Source organism: Triticum urartu, chromosome 3A (assembly GCF_056163025.1).
Source record: "Triticum urartu cultivar PI428250 chromosome 3A, HENAU_Tu73, whole genome shotgun sequence".
Classification (NCBI taxonomy): Eukaryota; Viridiplantae; Streptophyta; class Magnoliopsida; order Poales; family Poaceae; genus Triticum; species Triticum urartu.
In genome coordinates this window covers 75640684-75652662 of record NC_141875.1, presented here as the reverse complement: position 1 = coordinate 75652662, position 11979 = coordinate 75640684, and the positions used below count along the sequence as shown (strand labels likewise).

Below are 11979 nucleotides of genomic sequence, written 5' to 3'. Positions count from 1 at the left end.
AATCATGTCTTCTCAAAATAACATGGCCAAAGAAGGTTATCCCTACAAATCATATAATCTGGCTATGCTCTATCTTCATCACACAAAGTATTTAATCATGCACAACCCCGATGACAAGCCAAACAATTGTTTCATACTTTAGGTGTTCTCAAACTTTTTTAATCTTCATGCAATACATGAGTGTGAACCATGGACATAGCACTATATGTGGAATAGAATGGTGGTTGTGGAGAAGACAAAAAGGAGAAGATAGTCTCACATCAACTAGGCGTATCAACGGGCTATGGAGATGCCCATGAATAGATATTAATGTGAGTGAGTAGGGATTGCCATGCAACGGATGCACTAGAGCTATAAGTGTATGAAAGCTCAAAAAGAAACTAAGTGGGTGTGCATCCAACTCGCTTGCTCACGAAGACCTAGGGCATTTTGAGGAAGCCCATCATTGGAATATACAAGCCAAGTTCTATAATGTAAAATTCCCACTAGTATATGAAAGTGACAACATAGGAGACTCTCTATCATGAAGATCATGGTGCTACTTTGAAGCACAAGTGTAGAAAAAGGATAGTAACATTGTCCCTTCTCTCTTTTTCTCTCATTTTTCTTTTTTCTTTTTTTATTTGGGCTTTTTCTCTTCTTTTAAGGCCTCTTTTTTTTTCTTTTCGGCCGGAGTCTCATCCCGACTTGTGGGGGAATCATAGTCTCCGTCATCCTTTCCTCACTTGGGATAATGCTCTAATAATGATGATCATCACACTTTTATTTACTTACAACTCAATACTTAGACCAAAATATGACTCTATGTGAATGCCTCCGGCGGTGTACCAAGATATGCAATGAATCATGAGTGACATGTATGAAAGAATTATGAACGGTGGCTTTGCCACAAATACGATGTCAACTGCATGATCATGCAAAGCAATATGACAATGATGAAGCGTGTCATAATAAAGGAATAGTGGAAAGTTGCATGGCAATATATATCGGAATGGCTATGGAAATGCCATAATAGGTAGGTATGGTAGCTGTTTTGAGGAAGGTATATGGTGGGTTTAAGGTACCGGCGAAAATTGCACGGTACTAGAGAGGCTAGCAATGGTGGAAGGGTGAGAGTGCGTATAATCCTGGACTCAACATTAGTCATAAAGAACTCACATACTTATTGCAAAAATTTATTAGTTATTGAAACAAAGTAATACGTGCATGCTCCTAGGGGGATAGATTGGTAGGAAAAGTCCATCGCTCGTCCTCGACCGCCACTCATAAGGAAGACAATCAATAAATAAATCATGCTCCAACTTCATCACATAACGGTTCACCATACATGCATGCTACGGGAATCACAAACTTTAACACAAGTATTTCTAAAATTCACAACTACTCAAATAGCATGACTCTAATATCACCATCTTCATATCGCAAAACAATCATCAAGTATCAAACTTCTCATAGTATTCAATGCACTTTCTTGTGATAGTTTTTATTATACCCATCTTGGATGCCTATCATATTAGGACTAATTTCATAACCAAAGCAAATTACCATGATTTTCTAAAGGACTCTCGAAATAATATAAGTGAAGCATGAGAGATCAATAATTTCTATAAAATAAAACCACCACTGTGCTCTAAAAGATATAAGCGAAGCACATAGAGTATTCTAATAAATTCCAAATCATGTGTGTCTCTCCCAAAAGGTGTGTACATAAAGTATGATTGTGGTAAACTAAAAAGCAAAGACTCAAATCATACAAGACGCTCCAAGCAAAACACATATCATGTGGTGAATAAAAATATAGCCTTAAGTAAAGTTACCGATAGAAGAAGACGAAAGAGGGGATGCCTTCCCGGGCATCCCCAAGCTTAGGCTTTTGGTTGTACTTTAATTTTACCTTGGGGTGCCTTGGGCATCCCAAAGCTTAGGCTCTTGCCACTCCTTATTCCATAATCCATTAAATCTTTACCCAAAACTTGAAAACTTCACAACACAAAACTTAAACAGAAAAATCTCACGAGCTCCGTTAGTATAAGAAAACAAACTACCACGTAAGTTACTGTAATGAACTCATTCTTTATTTGTATTGGTGTTAAACCTACTGTATTCCAACTTATATATGGTTCATAACCTCCGATACTAGCCATAATTTCATCAAAATAAGCAAACAACACGCGAAAAACAGAATCTGTCAAAAACAGAACAGTCTGTAGTAATATGTAGGTTTCGAATACTTCTGTAATCCCAAAAATTATAAAATAAATTTCTGGACGTGCGGAATTTATCTATTAATCATCTGCAAAAAGAATCAACTTAATCTCACTCTCCAGTAAAAGATTACAGCAAATATCGTGAGCACTAAAGTTTCTGTTTTTTACAGTAAGATTACTAAAACTTCCCCCAAGTCTTCCCAAAGGTTCTACTTGGCACAAACACTAATTAAAAGCATAAAACCACATATAAACAGAGGCTAGATGAATTATTTATTACTAAACAGAACCAAAAATCAAGGAACACAAAAAAAATTGGGTTGCCTCCCAACAAGCGCTATCGTTTAACACCCCTAGCTAGGCATAAAAACAAGAATAGATCTATGTATTATCATCTTTGGTATGCTATCCATAAGTGACTCTCATAATATATTCATAAGGTAATTTAATTTTATTTCTAGTAAAGTGTTCCATGCCTTTCCTTCACGGAAATTGGAATCTAATGTTTCCTTCTTTCATATCAATAGTTGCACCAATCGTTCTAAGGAAAGGTCTACCAAGAATAATGACACATGTAGGATTGCAATCAATATCAAGAACAATGAAATCTGCGGGCACATAATTCCTATTTGCACCAATAAGAACATCATTAATTCTTCCCATAGGTTTCTTAATAGTGGAATCCGCAATATGCAAATTTAAAGAACAATCATCAAATTCACGGAAACCTAAGATATCACACAAAGTTTTTGGAATCGTGGAAACACTAGCACCCAAATCACATAAAGCATAGCATTCATGATCTTTAATTTTTAATTTTAATAGTGGGTTCCCACTCATCATAAAGTTTTTTACGGATAGAAACTTCCAATTCAAGCTTTTCTTCATAAGATTGCATTAAAGCATCAACGATATGTTTAGTAAAAGCTTTATTTTGATTATAAGCATGCGGAGAATTTAGCACGGATTGCAACAAGGAAATACAATCTATCAAAGAGCAATTATCATAATTAAATTCCTTGAAATCCAAAATAGTGGGTTCATTGCTATGTAAAGTTTTGACCTCTCCAATCGCACTTTTATCAATTTTTTTCATCAAGATCTAAAAACTCCGAATCATTGGGACGCCTTTTAACTAAAGTTGAATCATCTCCAGTCCCATCATTATCAAGATTCATATTGCAAAACAAAGATTTAATAGGAGACACATCAATCACTTTTAGATCTTCATCCTTATTATCATCAAAACTAGAAGAACACGCTTTCACAAAGCAATCTTTTTTAGCACGCATCCTAGCGGTTCTTTCTTTGCACTCATCAATGGAAATTCTCATAGCTTTGAAAGACTCATTGATATCATGATTAGGTGGAGTAGATCTAAGTTTCAAAGAATCAACATCAAGAGAAATTATATCCACGTTCCTAGCCAACTCATCAATCTTAGACATTTTTTCTTCAGTCAAAGCATTGAAACTCTTTTGCGAACTAATAAATTCTTTAATATTAGATTAAAAATCAGAGGGCATATTATTATAATTTCCATAATAATTATTGTAGGAATTAACATAATTATTAGAGGAATTACTAGGGAACGACCTAGGATTAAAATTACCTCTATATGCGTTGTTACCATAATTGTTCCTACCAACAAAATTCACATCCATAGATTCATTATTATTCTCAATCAAAGTAGACAAAGGCATATCATTAGGATCATAAGAAACACTCTTATTAGCAAACAATTTCATAAGTTCATCCATCTTTCCACTCAAAACATTAATTTCTTCTATTGCATGCACCTTTTTACTAGTAGATCTTTCGGTGTGCCATTGAGAATAATTAACCATAATATTATCTAGGAGTTTAGTAGCTTCTCCTAAAGTAATTTCCATAAAAGTGCCTCCCGCGGCCGAATCTAAAAGATTTCTAGAAGCAAAATTCAATCATGCATAAATTTTTTGTATAATCATCCAAAGATTCAAACCATGTGTAGGGCAATTACGTATCATTAATTTCATCCTCTCCCAAACTTGTGCAACATGTTCATGATCAAGTTGCTTAAAATACATAATATCGTTTCTAAGAGAGATGATCTTAGCGGGAGGTTAATAGTTAGAGATAAAAGCATCTTTGCACTTATTCCATGAATCAATACTATTTTTAGGCAAAGAAGAAAACCAAGTTTTAGCACGATCTCTAAGAAAAACGGGAATAGCTTCAATTTAATAATATCATTATCCACATCTTTGTTCTTTTGCATATCACACAAATCAACAAATCTATTTAAATGGGTAGCGGCATCTTCACTAGGAAGGCCGGAAAACGGATCTTTCATGACAAGATTCAGCAAAGCTCCATTAATTTCACAAGATTCAACATCGGTAAGAGGAGCAATCGGAGTGCTAATAAAATCATTATTGTTGGTATTAGAAAAGTCACACAATTTAGTATTATCTTGAGCCATCGTGACAAACAATCCAACGCACAAGCACACAAGAAGCAAGCGAAAAGAGACGAACGGAAAAGAGAAGAGGAACGGAAAAAGAGGGCGAATAAAACGGCAAGGGTGAAGTGGGGGAGAGGAAAACGAGAGGCAAATGGCAAATAATGTAATGCGAGGGATAAGAGTTTGTGATGGGAACTTGGTATGTCTTGACTTGTGGTAGATCTCCTCGGCAACAGCGCCAGAAATCCTTCTTGCTACCTCTTGAGCACTGCGTTGGTTTTCCCTTGAAGAGAAAAGGGTGATGCAGCAAAGTAGCATAAGTATTTCCCTCAGTTTTTGAGAACCAAGGTATCAATCCAGTAGGAGACTACACGCAAGTCCCTCGTACCTACACAAACAAATAAGAACCTCGCAACCAACGCGGTAAAGGGGTTGTCAATCCCTTCGCGGTCACTTACGAGAGTGAGATCTGCTAGAGATAATAATAATAAGATAAATATTTTTGGTATTTTTATGATATAGATTGAAAGTAAAGATTGCAAAATAAACGGTGCCAGAAATAGCTAGTTGACGGGAGATTAATATAATAGAGAATAGACCCGGGGCCATAGGTTTCGCTAGTGGCTTCTCTCAAGATAGCATAAGTATTACGGTGGGTGAACAAATTACTGTCGAGCAATTGATAGAAAAGTGAATAATTGTGAGAATATCTAGGCATGATCATGTATATAGGCATCACGTCCGCAACAAGTAGACCGAAATGATTCTGCATCTAGAGTATTAAGTTCATAAGAACAAAGTAATGCATTAGGCAAGATGACATGATGTAGAGGGATAAACTCAAGCAATATGATATAAACCCCATCTTTTTATCCTCGATGGCAACAATACAATACGTGCCTTGTTGCTCCTGCTGTCACTGGGAAAGGACATCGCAAGATTGAACCCAAAGCTAAGCACTTCTCCCATTGCAAGAAAGATCAATCTAGTAGGCCAAACCAAACTGATAATTCGAAGAGACTTGCAAAGATAACCAATCATACATAAAAGATTTCAGAGAAGAATCAAATATTGTTCATAGATAAACTTGATCATAAACCCACAATTCATTGGATCTCGACAAACACACAGGAAAAAGAGTTAGATCAAATAGATCTCTAAGAAGATCAAGGCGAACATTGTATTGAGATCCAAAGAGAGAGAAGAAGCCATCACCGCAAAAAGTTTCGTCGTGTTTGGACTGTTGTAGGTATGTTTTTTCTGAAAACCAAAACATGCAAAAAATAAAAGGAACTTGCACTGGTCACTAAATTATTTGGTTCGTCCATAAAAATAATATAAAATGACATAGAAAGCATACAAAAGTGATAATACAATACTCCCTCTGTTACATAATGCAGTTGTAACAGCCTGGATTTTGGCCCTTTTCTTTTTCTTTTTGATTTATTGGTTTTTGCTCTGTTTTTCTTTTTGGTGTGGTTCTGTGACCTTGCCACCTGGGAAATCATCCTCATTCCCCTCCCAAGTGGCTCATCATTCTCGAAACCTTGCCAAGATCATGTCACTTCAATCCTTGACCAAACCCTAAAATCCTTTTCTAGGGAATATTCCTTTTTCTATTAAAGGAATAACCCTATCTGCCATAGGTTGTGAAGCAACCTATATTTCTGTCCATCCAAAAATTCCCAAATAATTCTCATAAATTGTTTGGGTCATATCTTCCTCAAATATGGCAAAATATTTCAGTCGCCATGTTTCTCATCATGCTCAATAAATTCATTTCCTATTTTGTACTAAATGGCACATTGTGAAGCAAGTGCTATTTATCTTTGCCAATTTGACCCCAAACTTTTTTTACATCTTTTCCTGTCCAAATAATTGACCTGTGCCAAAATTCAACTTTATTTGCCTAGCCAAACTTCCTCGGTGATGTTTCAAAGTTTTTGCCAAACAGAAGGCTTTGTGAAACAAGTATCAGCTAAGAGTATTCAAATGAGTTAAAAAATTCACACTCCTTCATGTGCTCATATCATGACCCTCTTACAAATTTCAGATCCATCCTTTGATCTATGTGAGCACAGAACCAAATCTTTGCTTCTGTCAATATTTTCAGATTGTGAACCAAGTACATTTTATATTGCTTCATTTTGCCTGAAAATTTGCCAAAGCATTCTCATGACCATAAAACCTCTCTCCACCAAATTTGGGACCAATTCATCAAGCAAATATTCCTCTGGATTTTTTGCAAGTTTCTGGATAGAGAGAATAGCTGTGAAGGAAGTACCATTTTGGTGAATCCAATTGGTATGAAATTTTTACAACATCTTACTATGTACAAATCCCTAATCCTTGACAAATTTAAGCTCAAGTGGCTTCTCCATGTGAGTGAACCATCTTGATCTAGTTTCTGGACCATTTGGATCAGTTGCAAAGCAAGTGTATTAATCCTTGTTCTAATTCTCCTCAAACTTAATAGGATTGTAGTTCTTCCTTAGTTAATCATCGCAAACAACTCCATTGACCACAGTCACTTCCCTGTTGATCACGAGTGCACGGTCAAATTTACTGCTATAAACTTCAGACGCCAAGTACCATTTAACCACAGAGCTTTTCATCGATCTACCACCTTAGTTGAAACCTCCCATGGAAGAACTTACCACTAGACAACACGTTCCAGTTCATCGCCCCCGCTACATGCCAGTGCACGCGATGACTGCATTAATGGCATAACAGTGCACGCGCTCTGCCGCCGTTGGCCACGCCCAGGGTGTCTTGTAGCTCCGGCCCCTCTCCCTCTCGTCGTCTTCGCGCTCTTGAGCATGTCTAGAAGTTTTACCGCGTCATCTCCATCCTCCTGGAGCCATCTCCCCCTTCGTAGGACCTCCGTCACCGCTTGTCGCCGCGCGCCCACGAGAAACCTGTAGTTGACCGTCTCTGTTCGCGCCAGGGCTTCTTCCTTCTCGTGTCCTCGAGCGTAGCTCGTCTCCGTGACCTCTGCGCCTCGTCCGCTCCCCCTTCGTCGCGATCCTGCGCCTCCCCGTGACCGGTGAGCCTTGCCAAAGCTTCGACCGGACGCGAGCGGCGGCACCCGAGGCCGTGCCTTCGCCCCGCCTATATAAGGAAGCCCCGACCCCCTCCGAGCTCACCACCAGCCTCACAACCCTCCTCTGGTCCCGCCCAGCCTCTCCAATGAGCCTCTGGAGCTATCGCCGACCCCCATGGCCGTCATGGCCGCCGCGAAGCTCGGCTTAAATCCGAGCTATCCAAGCCCTCCCCTCCCTCCTCAACTCACCAGAGGACCACTCGGACCCCATAGCTCCTCTCCAGCCTCTCATTTTCCCGCCGGAGTGCCCCAGGCCGCGACCCCAGGATTCGGCCGCCGCTGCACGCTCTCTGTCTTCGTGAGGCATCATCATTTCGTCCCTCCACGGCGCCCGAAGCCTGCTCAGATGGACGCGGCGCCCCTCGTCGGTCTCTCCGGTGGCCTCGGCGCGTCCGGAGACTGCCGGAGCTGCCCGGGCCATCGCTGGTGTCGAGGCCCTCCTCTGTTCGGTCGTGCCCGGTCAGGAGGAGGAAGGAGCCAGGAGGAGAGAGATGGATAAGGTGGGTCCCACCTGTAAGCCTGTAAGCCACCCGGCCCCGCCTTTGCCACGCTGGATAAGTGGAGGCGTAATCCCCTCGATTACGTCTTCGCTTATCGAAAACGTATGATTCTTCTAGTTCGGCTGAAATGCGTTTTCACTTCCAGGAAACGTATTCCCTTCTAATACGCTTTCTGTTTTCCTGTCTAGGCCCTGTTTGAAAATATTTCTTTACAGATGGGTCCCTAGCAGAAAAACAATCGTATCTTTTTAACCGTAGATCCAACTCAGGTGAATCCAAAGCCCACTTCTTCGTTTCGTCGAGCCCGTTCCAATGGAATCATTTTCATTATGTTTTAACATTATGAAAATAACCATTTTGCCCATACGCTGAATCAGCCCCCTTCGAGAGAGAACGTTTTCCGGCGATTCTTTCCGCGAGCTTCTGGCACTTCTTCCCGGTGATTTCTTCCACCCCAGGCAAGCCACAACAACCACTTGCATGATAGTCATGTAGTAGCCATGGTTTTCAACTTGAATATTTAATAAATGTTTGCTTGTTTTGATACGGTTATCATTGTTTCGGTAATGCTTAGAGATATGTGTTCACTTTCATGCTATGCTCTTCTGCATCTTGTTATCTTGCACTTATTACTAGTATTATTGTTATATGTCATGCTTGGTAGTAGTAGAAGTGTGTTCTTTCGGATGCATGTTTACGATCTGTTATCTAGTGTCGTAGCTATGCATGTTACTTTGTATCCAGTTGGTTATATGCTTACTTCATAGTATTCTGGATGAGTTCTTGCATAGTATTTATTTACTTATGATGCTAGTGGTCATGGCATGCTCATGTGTAATGTTATGCTCATCAGTTTGCCACGCTCATTTTGTTAATGTTTCATTATGGTTATGCTCGATGATTATGTTGCACTACTTGCATGCTTATGTTGATATCATGCTCATGCATTGTAATTACATCCTGTTATTTTATCATGGCTCAACTTATTTCATTCAAGTTTAACCGGACTTAATTGAACTTGAACAACTGTTGGCTGAGTCATGGTGCCACCATATCGAGCTGACCAGTGCAACCACACTTGCCTTTATGGGAGGGTCCTAACTGGGTCTATTGCCGTGCCTCTCGCCGGTGCCTCCCATGAGGGAAGGTTATGGGCACGCGCTACCCTGATCAGGTAGGCGGGCATAAGCCTTGTGTGCCCGTAGTTGTTGTAGCCGGCTTGTCCCCGTTTGGGACTGTTTATTGTTTTGCCACGACGGTGGCCGTTGGTGTCTTTGGTAGGCACGGGGCCACCCAGGACTTAGCCCAGTGGGGAGTGAGTCGGAGTGGCCGGGAGAGTGTCATGGCAGTAGGACGGTTTTGTAGGAACGCCAATGGTCCACCCGAATGGGAGTGCGAGGCCATGGGTTCCGTGGTGTGGGTAAAGTGCGCTACCTCTGCAGAGTGTGTATTAAAACTATCGATAGTCGTGCTCGCAGATAAGGGTCCAGTTCTTGTCGGTCACACTATGGGTCAACAGTAATAATAATGATGTGCTTAATAACAACCCCGGTTCGATGATGAGATAAGTTGGTTATGTGATCCTTGAACGATCACCGTTTGGTTACGAGGTAACCCATTGAGCCCAGAGTGGTTCTGTTTGTGATCCGTGAATGATCACCGTGGTATCGAGGATACCGAGTTGTTGGATATTCGTGATGTTGTGCGAGAATCATGGGTAAAGATCAAACTCCTTGTGGTCATTTAATGGTTACTACGGTATTGTTTATACCAAGCTTGATTTGATCCTGAGATGATCGTGTGATGTCCGAGGTTGGTATGTGATGCATGTGATGATTATGAGGTAACCCAAGCAGAATAAGTGGTGCATATAGTGTCATCATGTTGCATGCTAGTATCGTCAGATTTATATGTTCATGCCATGCTAATATGGTTCTAGCTGTATCATGTTCATGTTGCTCATGTCATGTTATCCTGATGATCTCATGATAATTAATGCTTAACCTGTAATTGCCATGCCGTTGTTTGTCTTGAATGCTTCTTGTTATTGTGAGTTTGCAAGTACATTCAATGTACTGACCTGGCGTGTCATGCCAGTTTGCAGGTCATGCCGTGATTGCTTGTCGTGGTTTCCGTTCATGCGAGCTAGGATAAGCGTTCCATCCAGAGTCCCTGCGGAGTGGAGTTCACCACCGTCGTCGTTGTTCCGCTGCCAGTAGTTGTTCCACTGCTTCGAGTTGTCATGCTGTTTGCATAAAGCAAATGACGATGGCGTAGTGTCGTCGTGCCGATGTTATTCATTGTAATATCGGAGACCTTGTATTCATATTCGTGTAATAATAGAAAGCTGGTTTGCTCTATGCTAAGCAGTGCCGTATTCCAGAAGACTTCTACTCGATCTCTGGGCTGGAATACGGGGCGTTCCGGTTTCTCTGAGCCGGGGTGCCACAGCAGTGCATATAGATTTTTTAAGAAGTCAAGCCTCACCAACTTTGACCAAGTTTTTGAAGAAAAACATTTATATCTAGAATGCCAAACTTATCTATCATTATACTCATCATAAGATGTAGTTTCGTATTTTATATATTAGGTATTCTAGATATAAGTAGTTTTTATCTATAAATTTTATCAAAGTTTGACTTTTCAAATAATCTATATGCACTGCATTTTGGAACTGAGGGAGTAGCATTTAACAATACAAAATTATAGATATGTTTAAGATGTATCAACTACCCATCTCTAGCAACTCAAGAATGGGAGAGGTCAACATGCTCCATACATATGCGAGATAGGGAAGCGCAATTAGGGCATGGCCTTGGATGGGGAGAATAGGGAAGAACCCAACAAGGAGTAATAACCCAGACGGCCACCCTCGTGCACTTGAGGCCTAACGACCAAACTTTAGTTCAGAAACGTAATTTTGATATCAAATATGGCCTCGATACACAATGTGTATGAGATTGTATGATACAAATGGTGATACAAGATACATGTACTCCATGTAAATAACTATTAAAAATATAGTGTTGTGTTGTGAGGGGACGGTGCCAGAGCCCCAAACCCCAACGTAAAGAGGAGGGGAAGTATCACCATAGTCCTAAATTAACTAATCATTCATGGATATCCATCGACAACGACATTTTTATTTTATTATTGTTGGTGTTGTAGTAAGCAAAAAGATATTTTCAAAATATACCTATATATGTACATTCATTGAGCCTTTATTTGAGGTGGGCCTGAGGACATCGACTTCTCGCCATGACCCAGGGCCGACCGTGGCGCTCAAGTAAGACCGCGAGGGAACAAGGGGTGGAGGTAATGAATTAGGAGCGATGAACATGTGTGATTTTTAATACTATGGGCAGGTGAGATTTGGGAGAGTTGATTTATTTTTCCTAATTTAGCATTAGCAAGTTATAAGATTGCTTCCTGATAACCCATAAGTATAGAATGGTCTATTGTATCCTCTTTGATAAGTAGGAGTGTCGAGCCCAACAAGGAGCAAAAGGAATTGGTTTGTGGAAAGTAGCAGAAGATCATAGTAAAATCTGAAAGAGTGTTTGATGGACTATTTGAAAGCAACGGTATTGCAATAAAGTAAATAGTAACAAAGGTAGCAAATAGTGATAGGGCAAAGCGGCAAGAAAGTAAAAGAGCAAATTGAGCATTTGTAGGAGTTTTGTATTGATAAAAGATAGACTCGGGGGCCATATGTTCACTAGT

At 40.2% G+C, this 11979-nt stretch overlaps 1 long non-coding RNA gene across 2 annotated transcripts; it reads left to right on the top strand.

Moving 5' to 3' along the window:
• The first annotated feature begins 7642 nt into the window (after positions 1-7642).
• Positions 7643-10754, top strand: LOC125548000 (uncharacterized). Of its 2 annotated transcripts, none has more exons than XR_007300865.2 (4): positions 7643-8256; positions 8445-8525; positions 8634-8714; positions 10354-10754. It is a non-coding gene; the product is annotated as an uncharacterized LOC125548000 (long non-coding RNA). The 2 variants fall into 2 exon arrangements; XR_007300863.2 differs by having other exon boundaries at positions 7643-8277.
• The last annotated feature ends 1225 nt before the right edge of the window (positions 10755-11979 follow it).